The sequence below is a fragment of the Ovis canadensis genome, chromosome 4 (assembly GCF_042477335.2).
Source record: "Ovis canadensis isolate MfBH-ARS-UI-01 breed Bighorn chromosome 4, ARS-UI_OviCan_v2, whole genome shotgun sequence".
In the NCBI taxonomy this organism is placed as follows: Eukaryota; Metazoa; Chordata; class Mammalia; order Artiodactyla; family Bovidae; genus Ovis; species Ovis canadensis.
In genome coordinates, this window is record NC_091248.1 from 58,497,358 (window position 1) to 58,517,313 (window position 19,956).

General features: G+C 38.2%; 1 protein-coding gene across 2 annotated transcripts in view; it reads right to left on the reverse strand.

Annotated features, from left to right (window-relative positions):
- Positions 1 to 19,956, reverse strand: part of PTPN12 (protein tyrosine phosphatase non-receptor type 12) — an 86,332-nt gene that overhangs the window by 49,528 nt on the left and 16,848 nt on the right. The window lies entirely within an intron of this gene.

The following is a 19,956-nucleotide window of genomic DNA, read 5'->3' on the forward strand; positions in this document are numbered from 1 at the left end:
CTACACATTCTTGCTTACATTCTGGATTATATGAATGCATTACCTATTCAAAAATAAAATTGTTTAAAAAAATAAAAGTAAAAAAGTTTATTCACGATTTCTTTATTCTACATTAACAAAGTTCCTCCTAGTTACGTACATATATATCTTGCATATTTAGACAGAATTTTTGTATTTTCTCTGCTCAAAGATTTTCAAATATAGTATCAATGTATTATAAAATGTTCTATGTGAATATGACTAACAGAAAGATAGCAATCCAAAGAGCAGCAGAAACACAGGGGTAAGAGAATAAAACTTAGGTAACTATCATTGAAAAAAAAAAATACACGCATACACTAAAAAAAACAAAACAAAACAACGAAAAACTACAAAGAAAAGGAAAGAAGGGACGAATTTAATTGTAAAATGTAAATGCACTTCTGGAATACCTGCTCCAGTCACTCCAAGCATTTCTTTTTTTATAAGATAAATTATATTTAAATGTGCAAATTAAAATTTTTATAGGAAATTACTTTTCATTTCTCATATAATGAAACTTTAAGAACACTTTCGTGTACAAGTAAATATCTAAATTGAATCTGAATTTTTACAGATCCAGTTTTCTTACAGACTAACACAACATGGGATGTTTATCTACAGTCATGCTTCCAACAAATCTATGTAAGTAGCGTACTTAGAAATTTTCTTACCTCTTAGAGATACTAACCTATGTTCTTACCTCTTAGAGATACTAATCTATGATATAGTATAAATAAAACCATGGTGGTCAGTTAAACATGAAAAATTCTACCCAGCTATATTAAAAAGACACCTTCAAATAGGAACTTATTTCCTAACAAAAAGTCAGCTTTATAGTTAGTTGGTTGAATTAAAATTCTTGATCTGAAACTCTATAGCTGTAAGACACTGAATATATTTAACCTGTGTCTCCTCCTCTGCAATCTCTCAGCAAAGAGCCTGGCATGAAAAAAATAGGCTCAATAATTGTTAACAATTACTATATTTCTGTAACTCTTTAAATGTTATTTGCTACTACAATTTTCTTTCTTTCTTTAAATAAAGCCTTTTCTAGATCAGAGATCAAAAGGCATCACATATTCTAAGCAATTTGTTTTCCTGGGAGTGTTGCATATTATAAAGCACGCTTCATTCATACTGTCAATTTTGAGCATGCTTCACAATCACCTGGAGGGCTTGTTAGACGAAGAGACTGCAGGGACCCATCCTCAGAATTTGTATTTAATGAGTTCCCAAGTGATGCTGCTGCTGCTGTCTGGAGTCTGTGCTTAAGAACCCCTGGTGTAAAGTATGTTCAAGAAGGAGTATAGTGACTGAACTACATGATAAATACATAAAGAGAATGCTTGTTATTTCCTCTACTAAACTTTAAACTCTATGAGTACAAGATTACTGTTAGATTAAAAAGTATAATGCCCTGTATTACCAGAGCATACTTAATGCTTATATGTTAAATAGGTTAATTTTAGAATAAGATCTGAATGCTAGGCTAAACAAAAGAAAATGGGTTTCATTCTTTTAATACCACATAAAATTTAATGTCTCAGTAGTGCTTGGAGGAAACAGCACCACTAAGGTGGTATATGAAATGGAAAGTACTTACGCATATAATGTAATTTTAATTTCCTGACCACCATTTCCATTATCTGTAGTGATATCACTATGCAATTAAGAAACAGGTCATAATGTACTAAGGAACGTTATTTTTAAGGATAGTGCTATGTGACAGCTGTATGAGAACAGCACTGAACCAAACACTAATAAAAATTATTTATTTATTAAGTTACACATAACTATACTAAAGCAAGAAAATCATTGTCCTAACTGAGCAAAAATATAGCTAAATGGTATGTTTACATAAACTTATAAGTACTATTCACACCCTTTATTATGTGTGGCTTTTTAACTAAGCAAAGGAAAAAAAAACCTTTAAGAAAGACATTTTCAGCTCCCCCAAAAGTCTTGAGAAAAATCACGTAATAAACTCATGATTCCACTCTAGAGTTTCTATTCTATAAAGCAAGTCTGGTCATTTTAAATCCCACACCTGAAAATTCTCCAATGGGTCTACCACATCGTAGATAAATTACCAAATCCTTTAATTTTAACATATTTTGCAAGCTGCCTGTCTAATTTCCCAGCTTCTTTTTATAACACTGTCACACAGAGTATGACACTTCAGCCAGATTCACCACCTCCGCCACCACCACCAGCAACCGTCCACCCCTCATCACAGTTCTACAGGTTTTACTCTTTCTGGTGAGTTAATAGGAGGACTCTGGCTAGAGTGTTATTTCCTTTCTGAAGCCTCTCTTAAACCTTCCCTTCCTCATTGCTCCCAATTCGCAGAACTAAGTAGTCAAGAATTCATTGCTCTGTTACCACTTGTGAAAAGTATTTATAGTTTAATGTCTCACCCATTAGACTATAATACTGAAGACAGAGACTGGGTATCTTATTGTACTTTATAAACTAGTGCAGTGCAAATCACATTAAAACGAGTGATTTCAAGAACTGTTTAATTAGACTTCTCAGGCAAGTCAGAGTTGTCTCTGATATGTTAGAATTTGTGATGCAAACAAAAACAGGGTTTAACAATCACTGTGCTTTAACGTTTCAAACAAATCACTTTCTCTTCATTTTTTAAAAACACAAAATGTTTACTCCCCAATCCTAAATCAGTAACTGATTCTCAGAGGTCTCTAAAGCCATATACAATATGACTATCCTCGTTAAGGTATCCAGTTGTGTGTCAAGACTTGGTTCTTTAAAAGTGTACTTTCCTTATTTATCTAAGGACCAAAGCTAATGAGAATGTGTTTGTGATGCTTGCTGACTCCAGAACTGTCTACTCGACTGTCCACTGGGTGTCCTATAGGCATCACGAAATGTCCAAAGCACATGTCCAAACAGCACCACCATTCAACAGCCGCTCAAGCCTAAGAGCTGGGAATCATCCTGATGCCTACCTTTACCTCGTCTCACTCAACATCCAATCAGTCCATTGGCAAGCTGTGTTAGCCCCACCCCTCAAACTTATCTAATGCTCTTCCTATTAACCAAACAGACTTAGAATTCAGAGTACATGTAGGACAAGAACAAGTATTAAATTTGATTCTTACCCAGATTTTCAATCAGGACAATTAAGAAAACAAATTGACAGAAAAACAGTAGAGCTTAAATAAAATTAAAGTAACTCAAATTCTTTTTGGTGTAAGATGGAAAATAGATAAATTAGGTATTGGAGATCAAGCCTTCTCATATGTTATTAGGCCATACACTACTGCCTCCAGTTCCTGCCACTATGTTGCTTCAGTCGTGTCTGACTCTGTGCGACCCCACAGATGGCAGCCCACCAGGCTCTGTCGTCCCTGGGATTCTCCAGGCAAGAACACTGGAGTGAGTTGCCATTTCCTTCTCCAATGCATGAAAGTGAAAAGTGAAAGTGAAGTCGCTCAGTCATGTCCGACTCCCAGCAACCCCATGGACTGCAGCCCACCAGGCTCCTCTGTCCATGGGATTTTCCAGGCAAGAGTACTGGAGTGGGGTGCCATTGCCTTCTCCCCAATTCCTAAATGTCCCCAATAATTGAAAAAAACAGTATCAACTTCATAAGACACTAATTTTGGTAAATATGCACACAAGTATATGCAAATTATAATAATGTACCTTAAAGTTAAATAAAGTGAAATTACTTACTTTAAGCTTTAGTTATACTGTAGCAAAATATAAGAATAACTAAACAGTACTGCTTTTGCCATTGTTCTGAAATATTTCAGGAAAATTCATCTTAAGTTTTAAAAGTCAGCAAAGTTTTAAAATTCATCTGTGTGTACTGTGGCACATAGTTGGCACACAGTAACAACTGTGAGAGGAAAAAATTCATTTGGTTTTATGCCTAAAATATGAATGTTATCAGTCACAAAAAGCCACTGAATCATAATACTACTGAGTTAACCCAACAACAATAATGGGATGATTTTTAAGAGAAAATTCAAAAATTTAAAACCTCAAATACAAACTAACAGCAGCAAGTAGTAAAATCAGAGTATAATTTCCATAAAACATATACTATCTTTAACTGGCTATTCTTTATATATTTACAAATATATTTATGTAAAAATATGTATGCTACTGATAATAACTGTTATAAGCAATTGAAATAACAGGTCTTTCAACTACACAACTGCATTGTTTACCTTTCGTTACAAATTATGCAACTCTGCCTTTCAAAATTCATATTCCTATCTTTGCTCACCCTTTTACCTAACGCTGCATGACAGACTAACTTATCTGTCATTCTTCTTCAGAACTGCATAGCTATGCCTTCTCATTAAAGCTAACTCAGGCCTATACAGCTGATTCATTTTGCTATACAGTAGAAACTAACATAACACTGTAAGGCCACTATACTCCAATGAAAATTATTAAAAAAAAAAAATCTAAGTCAGAGCTAAGTGAAAGACATACTTTGAAGTAAATAGGGGCCAATCGCGGGCTTCCCAGGTAGCATAGCAATATGAAAAAATGCACCTGCCCATGCAGATGTAGGTTTGATCCCTAGGTCAGGAAGATCCCCTGGAGAAGGAAATAGCAACCCACTCCAGTATTCTTGCCTGGAGAGTCCCATAGATAGATGAGCCTGGTGGGCTACAGTTCACAGGGTCACAAAGAATCAGACACGAATGAACACGCATGCATAAAAGGGGCCAATCTTACCAGTCTTTAGGTAATAAAACAATTTTACTCTTTGTTCACGTAAATTTCAATGCTTCATTATTTTCAATTGGCCAAGCAAACTCCTTGCTTCTTTACAGCTAAGTACAGAAATCATCTTGTTGAAACATTTCCTGAGAATAGTACTGGCACCCACCCCATCTTCCACTTCCTCCAATATTGCTTCCTCATTTCTACCCACAGCACTTGATATTTATCTCTCATCTAGGACAGATCCCAATTTGCAATAATTATTTATATGTGTACATATACCATCCCCGATAGAATATAAGTTCCCTGAAGATAGAGACCATGACTTATTCTGTTAATAACAGCTACTACCAATGTAACCTGTGACAAACTCCAGCCAAGTCAATGACACTGTTTAGGTCTTCTCAGGTGGTAATATTCAGGGGGAAAGGATGCAAACCAGAATTGGCCAGTAAACTTAGGAAGTGATTTTCCTTCCCTCCTTAAACTTCATTACCACTTCATAATGAGACAGCTTCGAGTCAAAGAAGCTAGGGTTCAATTCCTAGTTCCATTAAACACTAGCAAAGGAGATCTCTTCAATATAGTAGTTTTATAATCCTCCATGAATGGATGAAGCAATAGATCTTCATTTTGAGAATTAGTTTTTAAATAAACCTTTGTACTGCAGACTTTATTTTAAAACAATAAATATGGCAAAGCACAAAAGCTAACATTAAAAAAGGTAGTAAAAAATTTCATATCAAGCCTGTAATCATTTTTTGCATACCCTAGACAACAAGCAAATGGCTTCCTTTTCTTAAAGGAAAGACTCCAGTTCTCTAGTTGGAAAAGAAAATATAGTACTTTCTCAAGATCAAAATATTAGAAGGATATAATTCAAGTTTATCCTTTGGCTACCTCTAAGCTATTTTTTTTTTTAAATGGAAAAAAACTAGAATCCTATTTGAACTAAGAGGACAATACAACTGTTTTGTTAATACAGCAATGGAGGGACTTCTGTTGAGGTTCAGTGGTTAAGATTCTGCGGCTACTGCAAAGGTCATGGGTTCAATCCCTGGTGAGGGAACTAACATCCCACATGCCACGTGGTTTAGTCTAAAAATAAATGTAAAAAATAATCAATAATTTAAATGCAGCAAATGGGAAAAAATGGGTTCTCAGGTTTATTTTTGTTTCTGTTCACAAAGTCCTCACCTTCTCTTTTCATCTGTTTTTCATCATCCTTTATCTCATGCCCCTCTAACCGTTTAACTCATGCAACCATTGATTCCATATTTTCTATGTCAATCCTAACTTCAAATATTTTCTTCCACTGTCCCCACAGCAAATGGCTCAAAAATTTTCAAAATCTACATATTAATACTCCGGCTTCTGACTATGCTTCCCTTCATCTGGTTATGTCTTGACTTAAGAAAACACAATCACTATAGTCCTCTTTACTCTGTAGTCTAAACTGGGAAATACTCTAAGCCTAGACTCTCAAAGTATTCCAAAGCAATTCATTACTAATCTCATTATTCCAAAATATATAATATAAATACACAGTAAACTTGAAGATTTTTAGTCCCAGGGTCAACACATTAAGTTACAATAACTGTCCAACTGAAAAATAGAGACCCTTCAAATTAATAGTGTGGACGCACAATTCATATTTTCATCTTTGCAGAAGCAAATGTAGCACAGGAAGAGTCCCCTCTGCAGTCTCAGAAAGCCCAATTCACATCTACCGCTATCTGGAAATGAAACTTATACTTCCGGTAAGCCATTAACTCCTGAACCCCCTGAAAATGTCATTCTTCTCTTTACCACTCGTACTGAAAACTACTTCTATGAAGTCATCAATAATCTCCAAAAGGCATCAAAATTAATAGCCTCAATTCCTATAAACTGTTTACCAAATGATCTACCTCTTAAAAACGCTTTTCTTTGATTCCGTGAAACAACTGTCTCTTGACTTTCCTCTTACCCTTTCTGGTCCTTTAAGCATGTGTCCTCTATTCAACTATAGTCTCCTCAGATTTTGTCTTTTAGCAAGTCTATCCCCTGCTCCTTACGACTGCTTTAACTATTACATTGGGCTTCACTGGTGGCTCAGTGGTAAAGAATCTGCCTGACAATGTAGGATACACAGGTTTGATCCCTGGGTTGGGAAGATACCCTGAGGAAGGAAATGGCAACCCACTGCAGTATTCTTGCCTAGAATCCCAAGGACAAGAGGAGCCTGGCAGGCTGTAGTCCATGGTGTCAAAAAAGAGCAGGACACAACTTAATGGTTAAACAACAAACAACTATTATAAGACACAATCCCCAAATCTGTATTTTCTGGAACATTCACAACAGCCTCTCAAATCTAACTGGATACAAAGAAATTGACAGATTTTTTCAAATCCTTCTATGTCCCTTTTGATTTTCATGGCACCTCTGCCCTCCTTAGCCATTCAGGCTTAAAATCTCCCAGTAGTTTTGGACTTTCCCCACTTATCTGTCCACTTTCTTCCTCTCACATCCAGCCAGTTTCAAGTTCTAGTGTGACTACCTCAGTAAACAGCTACCAAACCTGGCCCTTAACTTTCTAGTCCCACTACCAATGAAGAAAGATAGTTGTTTTAAGGACAGAATGATGGGTAACTTAATTTTCTTTCATTTAATTATATTAAAGGAATTGCATTGTCTTTTCAATTAAAAATATTTAAGAAACCCTTTGAATGACTAAGAAAAAATGGGAAATTCGGTGGCATAACAAAATAATAAATAACTGATAATTAATGTATGCCAAGGAGACAGAAAAATGCATTTGTGTTCATCACCTTGCATGCAAAGCACCCTACCCAACATTCACCATAGAGCTTGCCTTTAAATATGTAAAGACTGAGAAGAGCATAAAAGATCAACAGATGAGGAATTTAAGGAACATTTTTAATTACCTGCCTCAGATTAGCTGACTTCTTATGGTGGTGGTTTAGTCACTAAGTCAGGTCTGATTCTTGCGACCCAATGGACTATAGCCCACAGGCTCCCCTGTCCATGAGATTCTCCAGGCAAGAATACTGGAGTGGGTTGCCATTTCCTTCTCCAGGGGATCTTCCCAATCCAGGAATCGAACCTGGATCTCCTGCATGCAGGCAGATTCTTTCCCAACTGAGCTATCAGGGAAGCACCTGACTTCTTATAGAAACTAGCAAATACCAAAATATCTTTATTTGTATATTCAAATAGTGTCTTTTTTTCCTTAAAGACACTAAGAGATTTTAATCTCTTTTTGTGTGTACCCTAAGATTTGATGCCATACCAGTACAGAATACTTGAGACCACAATGCTCATTACCAGTTACAATTTCTATTTAAAATTCAGAAAGTGTTTCCAACTGTACATTATAAGTCTATTTAGGCAGCATTAGACAAAATAAACTACAGGCAAAATTCCAGAATGGCTCACTGATGTTCTCCCTAATCCTTCCATTATGGATCTATGTAGACACCACATATATCCTTTAATCTACCTAAAAGCTTGAAAATTACCTGGCAAACCAGGCTTAAGTTTACAAGCCATATTTTTGCATCTTCTCACTCTACTCCCCAAGTCTAGTTACATATAAGGAACTCTTATTAAAGGATATGCTCTGCCAATTTCCCCTATCAATGCATAAAAACGCTTTGATTAATATGAAGTATTTATGTTTTTAAGATATAAAAAATTAAGTATAATAAAGGATCTACTTGTACACAATCATTTCATTTTTCAAAAAGGAGACCAAGTAGACATAAAGTCAAGTTAGGTTGCCAAACTTTTGTTTGTAAATTTAAATTTTAAATTCTTATTAGAGACAGTTTGGTAATTTCTTAAAAGGCTAAATATAGAGTTACCATGTAATCCAATAATTCCACCCCTAGGTTCTTGCCAGGAGAATTCCAGGGACGAGGGAGCCTGGTGGGCTGCCGTCTATGGGATCACATGGAGTCGGACACGACTGAAGTGACTTAGCAGCAGCAGCAGGTATATACTCACGAGAACTGAAAACATATGCCCACACGAGAATCTATACACAAATCATCATAGTAGTGTTACTCATAAGAGTTAAAAAGTGGCAACAACCCAAATGTCCACTGACTGATAAATATAAACAAAATGTAGTCTAGTCAAACAATGGAATATTATTTGGCCATAGAAAAGGAATAAAGTATTGATACATCCTTAACTGATGAAAGTTGAAAACATGCTAAGTAAAAGAAGGCAGACAAAAAAGGCACATATCATTCCATTTATATGAAATGTCCAGACTAGACAAATTTATAATCAGAAAGTAGATTAGTAATTTCTAGGATGCTGGGATGAGGGGGAATGAGGTGTGACAGGTAATGGGCATGAGGTTTCTTTTTGTAGTGATTTCTGATACTAGATACTGATGATTTCTTGCAAAAAGTATTTCATTCTGGCATTATTTTAGACTTGGTCTGGAAAAGGCCAGATTATACTACTGTGAAGGTACGTCCACCCAAAGTTACCAAGGGCATGATTTTGTCTTCACATTATCTCTTTGTAATAAAGATAAATATTACTCCTCTTCAAACAAAAAGCCAGACTTCAATCATGAAAAACTAGGACCCACCTACATACAATTATCAAGATTTCTGCAATATTTTAAATAAAAACAAACTTGCAGTAACAGAGTAAATGTGCAACAAAAATAATTTACAAATAAAATCTAGAATGTGTTTCTTTAATTTTAGAATCCTTGAATCAAAATAACCCAAGACTTTAAATAAAAGATGTGACATTTTGATGACTTTCAAAACCATGGTCAAAGTCATTGAACAGAATTTACTAATATTTCCTCTAGTAAAACCTTTACTAAGACAGGCAGAAGATAATGTCAATCTGTATAGCAATCTTGGTAGAAAAAATAATAACTGAAACTTCAGCTGATTTTAAGAATTCTTAATTAAACTGAATTATGAGTCCATATTAACTGTTCTGAGAGAATTTTACCTTGAAAATGAATCACAAGTTTTATTTTATTATGACTGTTAAATTTTCATAAACTGTGCTTTTTGTGCAAAAGATGAATATATAGAAACACTATATAAAGGATTCCTACAACCTAATTAAAAAAAAAAACACACAATTTAAAAAGAGGCAAAGGACTTAGATACTTCTCAAAAATATATATAAAAAGCATATGAAAAGATGCTCAATATCACTAATCAGCACAGAAATACAAATCAAAATTACAATCAGATGCCACCTCACCAGTGCAATGGCTACTATCAAATAAACACCTCCCCCCCCCCCACAAAAAACGAGTGTTGGTGAGGATGTGTAGAAACTGTAACCTCTGTGTACTGTTGGTAGGATTGTCAAATGGTGTACCCAATGTGGAAAATAGCATAGTAATTCAAAAAATTAAAACTTGAATCCAACAAGTCCACTTATGGATATATACCCCAAGTAACTGAAAGCTGGCTCTGAGACAGGTACATGTATACTCAAGTTCATAACAACATGATTCACAATACCAAAAGGTGAAAACAACCCAACTGTCCAAGGATGGGTCAATGGATTAACAGAACATGGTATACAGATACAATGAAATACTAATTGACCTTAAATAGGAAGGAAATTCTGACACATGCTGCAGCATGGATGAAACGTGAAAATACGTTAAGTGAAATAAGCCAGCCACAAAAGAACAAATACTTTTTATTCCACTAAAATGAGGTTTGAAGACTCGTTAAAGTCGTACAGATAAGAAAGTAGAATGGTAGTTGCTAAGGGCAGACTGGGAGAAGGGCAATAGGAGTTAGTTGTTTGATGGGTGTAGAGTTCTGGTTTTGCATGATGAAGAGTTCCAGAGACTGGCTGCACAACAATGTGAATATACTTAGAACTACTAAACTGTACACTTACCACAATTAAAATGTCTTTTAAAAAAAGTAACAAAGAAACCCTCCGTAGTTGTTTGAATAGAAATTAAATGCCCTAACCAATATAGGAAAGGGACCAGCTAGCTGTTGGGAAGTGCCTTTAAAGTGTCTCAGATTACCAAGACACACAATATTGATGTAAAGTTAGATAGCTCTGCTCTACTAATAAATTTTTGCCTTTTCATACTGTTCATGGGGTTCTCAAGGGAAGAATACTGAAGTGGTTTGCCATTCCCTTCTCCAATGAACCACATTTTGTCAGAACTCTCCACCATGACCCGTACCTCTTAGGTGGCCCTACACAGCATGGCTCACAATTTCATTGACTTAGACAAGGCTGTGGTCCATGTGATTATATTGGTTAGTTTTCTGTGATTGTGATTTTCAGTCTGTCTGCCCTCTGATGGAGAAGGACAAGAGGCTTATGGAAACTTCCTGATGGGAGAGACTGACTGAGGGGGAAACTGGGTCTTGTTCTGATGGGCAGGGCCATGCTCACTAAATCTTTAATCCAATTTTCTGTTGATGGGTGGAGCTGTATTCCTTCCCTGCTATTTAAAGTAAAATGTGAAGTCGCTCAGTCATGTCCATGGACTCTTTGTGACCCCGTGGACTGTAGCCCACCAGGCTCCTCTGTCTATAGGATTCTCCAAGCAAGAATACTGGAGTGGGTTGCCATTTCCTTCTGCAGGGGATCTTCCCGACCCAGGGATTGAACCCAGGTCTCCCGCATTGCAGGCAGATGCTTTAACCTCTGAGGCACCAGGGAAGTCCTGCGATTTACCTGGGGTCAAACTATGGTGGAGGTAATGAAGATAATGGAGAGCTCCTTCAAAAGATCCCATGAATGTACCGCTACACTCAGTGCCCCCAACCCTGCAATAGGCCACCACCAACCCACGCCTCTGCTGGAGACTCCTGGACACTCACAGGCAAGCCTGGGCCAGTCTCCTGTGGGGTCACTGCTCCTTTCTCCTGGGTGCTGGTGCACAAGGTTCTGATGCTCCCTCCAAGAGTCTATTTCCCAGTCCTGTGTAAGTTCTGGCAGCTCTATGGTGGGGTTATTGGTGACCTCCTCCAGGAGGGCTTATGCCAACCCAAGTCTGCTGCGCCCAGAGCCCCTGTCCCTGTGGCAGTCTACTGCTGGCCCGTACCTCCACAGGAGATGCTCAAACACAGTTCCATCTCAGTCTCTGTGGGGTCCCTGGGTCCCGGTGCACACAAGGTTTGTTTGAGCCCTCTTAGAGTCTCTGGCGGGAAAGAGGTTTGATTCTAAATGCGAATTCGCCCCTCCTACTGTAAAGAGCAATATTGCATAGGAACCTGGAATGTTAGGTCCATGAATCAATGCAAATTGGACGTGGTCAAACAGGAGATCTCAAGAGTGAACGTCAACATTTTAGGAATCAGCTAACTAAAATGGACTGGAATGGGTGAATTAACTCAGATGACCATCATATCTACTACTGTGGGCAGGAATCCCTTAGAAGAAATGGAGTAGCCATCATAGTCAACAAGAGTCGGAAATGCAGTACTTGGATGCAATCTCAACAATGACAGAATGATCTCTGTTCATTTCCAAGGCAAACCATTCAATAGCATGGTAATCCAAGTCTATGCCCTGACCAATAATGCTGAAGAAGCTGAAGTTGAACGGTTCTATGAAGACCTACAGGACCTTCTAGAACTAACACCCCAAAAAGATGTCCTTTTCATTATAGGGGACTGGAATGCAAAAGTAGGAAGTCAAGAAACACCTGGAGTAACAGGCAAATTTGGCCTTGGAATGCGGAATGAAGCAGGTTTGCCAAGAGAATGCACTGGTCATAGCAAACAGCCTCTTCCAACAACACAAGAGAAGACTCTACAATGGACATCACCAGATAGTCAACACTGAAATCAGATTGATTATATTTTTTGCAGCCAAAGATGGAGAAGCTCCATACGGTCAGCAAAAACTGACCGGGAACTGACTGCGGCTCAGATCATGAACCCTCATTGCCAAATTCAGACTTAAACTAAAGAAAGAAATGGCAACCCACTCCAGTATTCTTGCCTGGAAAATCCCATAGACGGAGAAGCCAGGTAGGCTACAGTCCATGGGGTCGCAAAGAATCGGACACGGCTGAGGGACTTCACTTCACTTCAGGGGAAACCACTAGATCATTCAGGTATGACCTAAATCAAATCCCTTACGATTATACAGTGGAAGTGAGAAATAGATTTAAGGGACTAGATCTGACAGACAGAGTGCCTGATGAACTATGGACTGAGGTTCATGACACTGTACAGGAGACAGGGATCCACCATCCCCAAGAAAAAGAAATGCAAAAAAGGAAAATAGCTGTCTTAGGAGGCCTTACAAATAGCTGTGAAAAGAAGAGAGGCGAAAAGCAAAGGAGAAAAGGAAAGCTACCCATTTGAATGCAGAGTTCCAAAGAATAGCAAGGAGAGATAAGAAAGCCTTCCTCAGTAATCAGGGCAAAAAAATCAAGGAAAACAACAGAATGGGAAAGACTAGAGATCTATTCAAGAAAATTAAGAGATACCAAGGGAACATTTCAGGCAAAGATGGGCACAATAAAGCACAGAAATGGTATGGACCTAACAGAAGCAGAAGATATTAAGAAGAGTTGGCAAGAATACACAGAAGAACTGTACAAAAAAGATCTTCACAACCAAGATAATCATGATGGTGTGATCACTCACCTAGAGCCAGACATCCTGGAATGTCAAGTCAAGTGGGCCTTAGAAAGCCTCACTACGAACAAAGCTAGTGGAGGTGATGGAATTCCAGTTGAGCTATTTCAAGTTCTAAAAGATGATGTTGTAGAAGTGCTGCACTCAATATGCCAGCAAATTTGGAAAACTCAGCAGTGGCAACAGGACTGGTAAAGTCCAATTTTCACTCTAATCCCAAAGAAAGGCAATGCCAAAGAATGCTCAAACTACCGCACAATTGCACTCATCTCACACGCTAGTAAAGTAATGCTAAAAATTCTCCAAGCCATGCTTCAGCAATCTGTGAACCAGGAACTTCCAGATGTTCAAGCTGGTTTTAAAAAAGGCAGAAGAACCAGAGTTCAAATTGCCAACATCGCTGGATCATCAAAGAAGCAAGAGAGTTCCAGAAAAAACATCTATTGCTACTTTATTGACTATGCCAAAGCCTTTGACTGTGTGGATAATAATAAACTGTAGGAAATTCTGAAAGAGATGGGAATACCAGACCCCCTGACCTGCCTCTTGAGAAATCTGTATGTAGGTCAGGAAGCAAGAGTTAGAACTGGTCACAGAACAACAGACTGGTTCCAAATAGGAAAAGGAGTATGTCAAGGCTGTATATTGTCACCCTGCTTATTTAACTTATATGAAGAGTACATCATGAGAAACGCTGGGCCTGGATGAAGCACAACCTGGACTCAAGATTGCCAGTAGAAATATCAATACCTCAGATATGCAGGTGACACCACCCTTATGGCAAAAAGTGAAGAAGTAAAAAACCTCTTGATGACAGTGAACAAAGAGAGTGAAAAGGTTGGCTTAAAGCTCAACATTCAGAAAACTAAGATCATGGCATCTGGTCCCATCATTTCATGGCAAATAGATGGGGAAACAGTGGGAACAGTGTCAGACTTATTTTGGGGGGGTCCAAAATCATTGCAGATGTTGTCTGCAGCCATGAAATTAAAAGACGCTTACTCCTTGGAAGAATAGCTATGCTCAACCTAGACAGCATATTAAAAAGCAGAGACATTGTCAACAAAGGTCCGTCTAGTCAAGGCTATGGTTTTTCCAGTAGTCATGTATGGATGTGAGAGTGGACTATAAAGAAAGCTGAGTGCTGAAGAACTGAACTGCTGTGTTGGAGAAGACTCTTGAGAGTCAGTCCCTTGGACAGCAAGGAGATCCAACCAGTCCATCCTAAAGGAAATCAGTCTAGAATATTCATTGCTAGGACTGATGTTGAAGCTGCAATTCCAATACTTTGGCCACCTGATGCAAAGAACTGACTCATTTGAAAAGACCCTGATGCTGGAGAAGATTGAAGTGGGGGAGGAGAAGGGGACGACAGAGGATGAGATGGTCAGATGGCATCACAGACTCAATGGATATGAGTTTGAGTAAACTCCAGGAGCTGGTGATGGACAAGGAGTCCTGGCATGCTGCAGTCCATGGGGTCGCAAAGAGTCGGACACGACTGAGCAACTGAACTGAACTGAACTGACTAGTGAATTAACTGCTATATTTGGAAAAAAAAAAAGAAAACCACTTTCTCAATTTGTTGACATACTGTATCTGGACACTTATTATAAAAGGAAAAAGAAAGAATCAATTATCACCTCATGAGGATATGTCATATATCATTTTTTTCCTAACCTACTCTCTGTGTCAGGTATTCTTTCAGGTGGTACAGATAAACCTGCCCTTATGTAGCATATATTCCAAAATAGATCCTAGTCATGTATTTCATTCCTCTTCTATCCATCATTTGTTTTTAAGCTTTATCCTATCACTACTACTACTGCTGCCACCCAAGATTTTAACTTTCTATCTGCCAAAGATAATCTCTTATATTTATTTTAACTCCTCTACAATACGTACGGTCTTCCAGGTATCACATATACAGTGAAATATGACAAGTCTTTTAAACAAAATTGGCACTGATAACCACATTCAGAGCATCACACAGTCAATGAATTGGCACCCTATCATCACACTTATAACTTACTCAGTTCAGTAAGCTGAGATAATATAGTCTGTATAACTGGAGAGTATACATTTAAAATGCTACTTGAGGGACCTCCCTGGTGGCTCAATGGTAAAGAATCCACCCTTGCACCACAACTACTGAACTTGTGCTCGAGAGCCCGCGAGCCACCACTGAGGCCCGCACGCCTAGAGCCTGGGCTCAGCAACAAGAGAAGCCACTGTAATGAGATGCCCACACACTACAGCTAGAGGAGCCCCCGCTTGCCACAGCTGGAGAAAAGCTCATGCAGCAGTGAAGACCCAGCACAGCCACAAATAGAACACTCCTTGAAATTTCATCTGTGTTGCTTACCATTATACTGATATATGAAACTGATAAAAAATGAAGTATAATTTAAAGTAAATATTTACATAGAATAAGATAGAAAGTCCAGAGATAAACCCACACACCTGTGAGTAACTTATCTTTGACAAAGGCGGCAAAAATACACAAAGGAGAAAAGACAGTCTCTTCAGTAAGTGGTGCTGGGGAAACTGAACGACTATGTGTAAAAGAATGAAATTAGAACACTTCCTAACACCATACACAAGCATAAAGTCAAAATGGATTAAAGATCTAAACGTAAGGCCGGAAGCTATAAAACTCTTAGAGGAAAACACAGGCAGAACATTCTATGACATAAATCAGAGCAAGATCCTCTATGACCCACCTCCTAGAGTAATGGAAGTAAAAACAAAACTAAGCAAGTAGGACCTAATTGAGTTTAAAGCTTTTTTGCACAGTAAGTGAAAGTGAAAGTGAAGTCGCTCAGTCGTGTCCGACTCTTTGAGACCCCTGGACTCTAGTCCACCAAGCTCCTCCGTCCATGGGATTCTCCAGGCAAGAATACTGGAGTGGATTGCCATTTCAAAGGAAACTATAAACGATGAAAAGACAACCCTTAAAATCGGAGAAAAGATCAGCAAATGAAACAACTGATAAAAGTGTATGTGTGTGTGCTCAGTCGTGTCCGACTCTTTGCAACCCCAAGGACTGTAGCCCGCCAGGCTCCTCTGTTGATGGGATCTCCCAGGTAAGAATATTGGAGCAGGTTGCCATTTCCTTCTCCAGGGGATCTTCCCCACTCAGAGACTGAACCTGTGTCTCGAGTCTCCTGAATTGGCAGGCCGGTTGTTCACCACTAGTGCCACCTGAGCAGCCCAACTGACAAAGGCTTAATTTCCAAAATATACAAGGAGCTCATGCAACTCAATATCAGAAAAACAAAGAACCCAATCGAAAAAATGCAGGCACAAGTTCCATTAACAGACATTTCATCAAAGAAGACAGATGGCTAATAAACACATGAAAAGATGCTAATCACTCATTATTAGAGGAATGCAAATCAAAACTGCAATGACATTCACCTCACACGTGTCAGAATGGCCATCATCAAAACATCTACAACAATAAATGCTGGAGAAGGGGTGGAAAAAAGGGAAGCCTCTTGCACCGTTGGTGGGAATATAAATTGATACACCCACTATGGAGGACACTATAGAGATACCTTAAAAAACTAGGAATAAAACTATCATATGACCCAACGATCCCATTATTGGTCATATATCCTGAGAAAATCAGGATGAAAGTGACATATGTACCCCAATGTTCACTGCAGCTCTATATACAATAGCCAGGACATGGAAGCAAACCTAGACGTCCACTGACAGATGAATGGATAAAAAAGCTGTGGTACATACATATAATATATGTACTTGGCCATAAAAAGGAATGCATTTGAGTCAGTGCTAATGAGGTGGATGAATCTAGAGCCTTAATTACAGAGTGAAGTCAGAAAGAAAACAACAAATGTCGTATATTAATACATATATATGGGATCTAGAAAGACGGTGCTGATGAACCTATTTGAAGGACAGCAACAGAAACACAGAAATAGAGAGCAGATTTGTGGACGCAGTGGGGGAAGGGTCACGGACACATACGCATTACCATATGTAAAGCAAATAGCTGTAGGAATTTGCTGTATGCCTCGGGGAGCTCAACCAGGTGCTCGGTGACGACCTAGAGGAGTAGGATGGGGTGAGAGATGGGAGGCAGCTTCAAGAGGGAGGGGACACATACATACCTATGGCTAATTCATTGATGTATGGCAGAAACCAACACAACATTGTAAAGCAATCATCATCCAGTTAAAAATAAATTTAAAAATAAAGTAATAAGCCCCGTGTCCTAAACAGCATACCTGAAAACACTTTGTTTTTGATTTGTCTCTGTATTTTATTACCTACAATGTCACCAAAGTTTTCAATCTTTCATCGCCAAGGGGGAAAGGTGTAAATGGGTATTAATACACACATATAAAAACCTATCCACAGAGTCTTAGAAATGAGGTACATATGTGTGCCTGCATATACACACGGGCTCTCAGATGACACAGTGGTAAAGAACCCGCTTGCTAATGCAGGGGATGCGAGAGGCTTGGGTTCAATCCCTGTGTAGGGAAGATCCTCTGGAGTAGAAAATGGCAACCTACTCCAGTATTCTTGCCTGGGAAATCCCATGGAGAGAGGACCTGGTGGGCTACAGTCTATGGGGTCGCAAAAGAGTCTGACACGACTGACGACTTAGCGACTAAACAACAAGAATATATTTGTACAGTCAAGCAAAGGGAGCCATTCCATCATGGAATGACGGGAAGCCTCTGAAAGCCCAAGTTCCCAGATACCTACCAAGGGGGGATCTTGCAAACTGGCTTTTCTGAGGACAGCAGTCCCAGAATTGTTAACTTTTTCTGCACATAATTATAAATGAAAAAGGAATCACCTCTCCTCCTTATCCCTCTCCTTTGAAGTAATCAACCAAGTTAAGCTTCTTGCCTTCCAAAAAAGTCTTACCTATCAACAGATATAGAAAGCTAGTTTTTCTCTATCCTGGCTGACATTTGCTATTATCAATTTCTGAATTGCCATAATTACCAAGTTTTGAATTTTACCAAATTTGGTGGGACCTGATGGACCTGTCTCCAAAGTAAGTGCTAAAATAATTTTTATTTCCCTGATTATTGAATAGGTTGGTGACTTTTCCCCCATGTTTAGTAATTATTCGCATTTTTCTTCTGTTAATTTTCTTTGCATTTTCAAATTTTCCTATTGGAGTATTCTTTTTATTTATATAGAGAAGCTACTTATATTTTAGATAATAATCTTCCAACTGTTAAATGTGTTAAAGTGTTTTATCTCAATCCACTGCTTATCTCTGCATTACCTTTCATATTGTAGTTTTTTTTCTGGTGAGGTCAAATTTGAGCTTCATTATTGTAATATCTGTGCTTTAAATACAAGTCAGGAGAAAAAGCACTCTAATCAGATTGGTTTTGTCCCTAAATGTTTCACCAGTCTCTTTACATGGCATACTCACTCCTTTAGAGAACTATTATATTAAAAAATGTTTACCCAAATATGATGGATCTTTTTTGAACTTACTTATTTGAAAATAAAATGAAAAAAAACTCTTGTAATTCAGCTACTATTTTAGACTACAAAGGGAAATCTTAGGCAAAGAAGTCTTCTCTTGACTCACTTTGTAAAGTAACTATTCTTAGGTACTAGCTAATTTCTAATAGGATGAGGCCATCAGGCATCTGGTCCTATCACTTTATGGCAAACAGATGGGGAAACAATGGAAAACAGTGACAGACTTGATTTTCTTCGGCTCTAAAATCACTGCAGAAGGTGACTGTCGCCATGAAATTAAAAGACGCTTGCTCCTTGAAAGAAAAGTTATGACCAACCTAGACAGCATATTAAAAAGCAGAGATATTACTTCACCAACAAATGTCCATCTAGTTAAAGCTTTGGTTTTTTCAGTAGTAATGTATGAATGTGAGAGTTGGACTATATATAAAGAAAGCTGAGTGCCGAAGAGTTGAACTGCTGTGTTGGAGAAGATCCCTTGGACAGCAAGAAGATCCAACCAGTCCATCCTAGAGGAAATCAGTACTGAATATTCACTGGAAGGACTGATGCTGAAACTCCAATACTCTAGCCACCTGATGAGAAGAACTGACTCATTTGAAAAGACCCTGATGCTGGGTATCATTGAAGGAGGGAGGAGAAAGGGACAACAGAGGATGAGATGGTTGGATGGCATCACCGACTCCATAGACATGAGTTTGGGTAAACTCCAGGAGTTGGTGATGGACAGGGAAGCCTGGCATACTGCAGTCCATGGGGTTGCAAAGAGTTGGACACACTGAGCAACTGAACTGAAATGAACTGAAATGAAGCCATTGGGGTGACTTGGCACTTCACTGTCAGCTTGATTTCTCTGAGTCATACAAAACCTCCTGTCATAATATTTAATGTGTAGTGTAGTTACATTGACAGTCTCTGGGAGTACATTATTTTAGAGCATATCCCCTATAATCAAATACTTATTGCTTAAATTATAAATATTCTGCTACCTAGAACATTTCCTCTAAATCTACTTTTACGGGAGGGGGTTCATGTTTGTGAACGCATGTAAGAATTAAAGATATTAAAATTTAAAAAATAAAAAGCTAAAAAAATAAATAAATAAATAAATAAATCT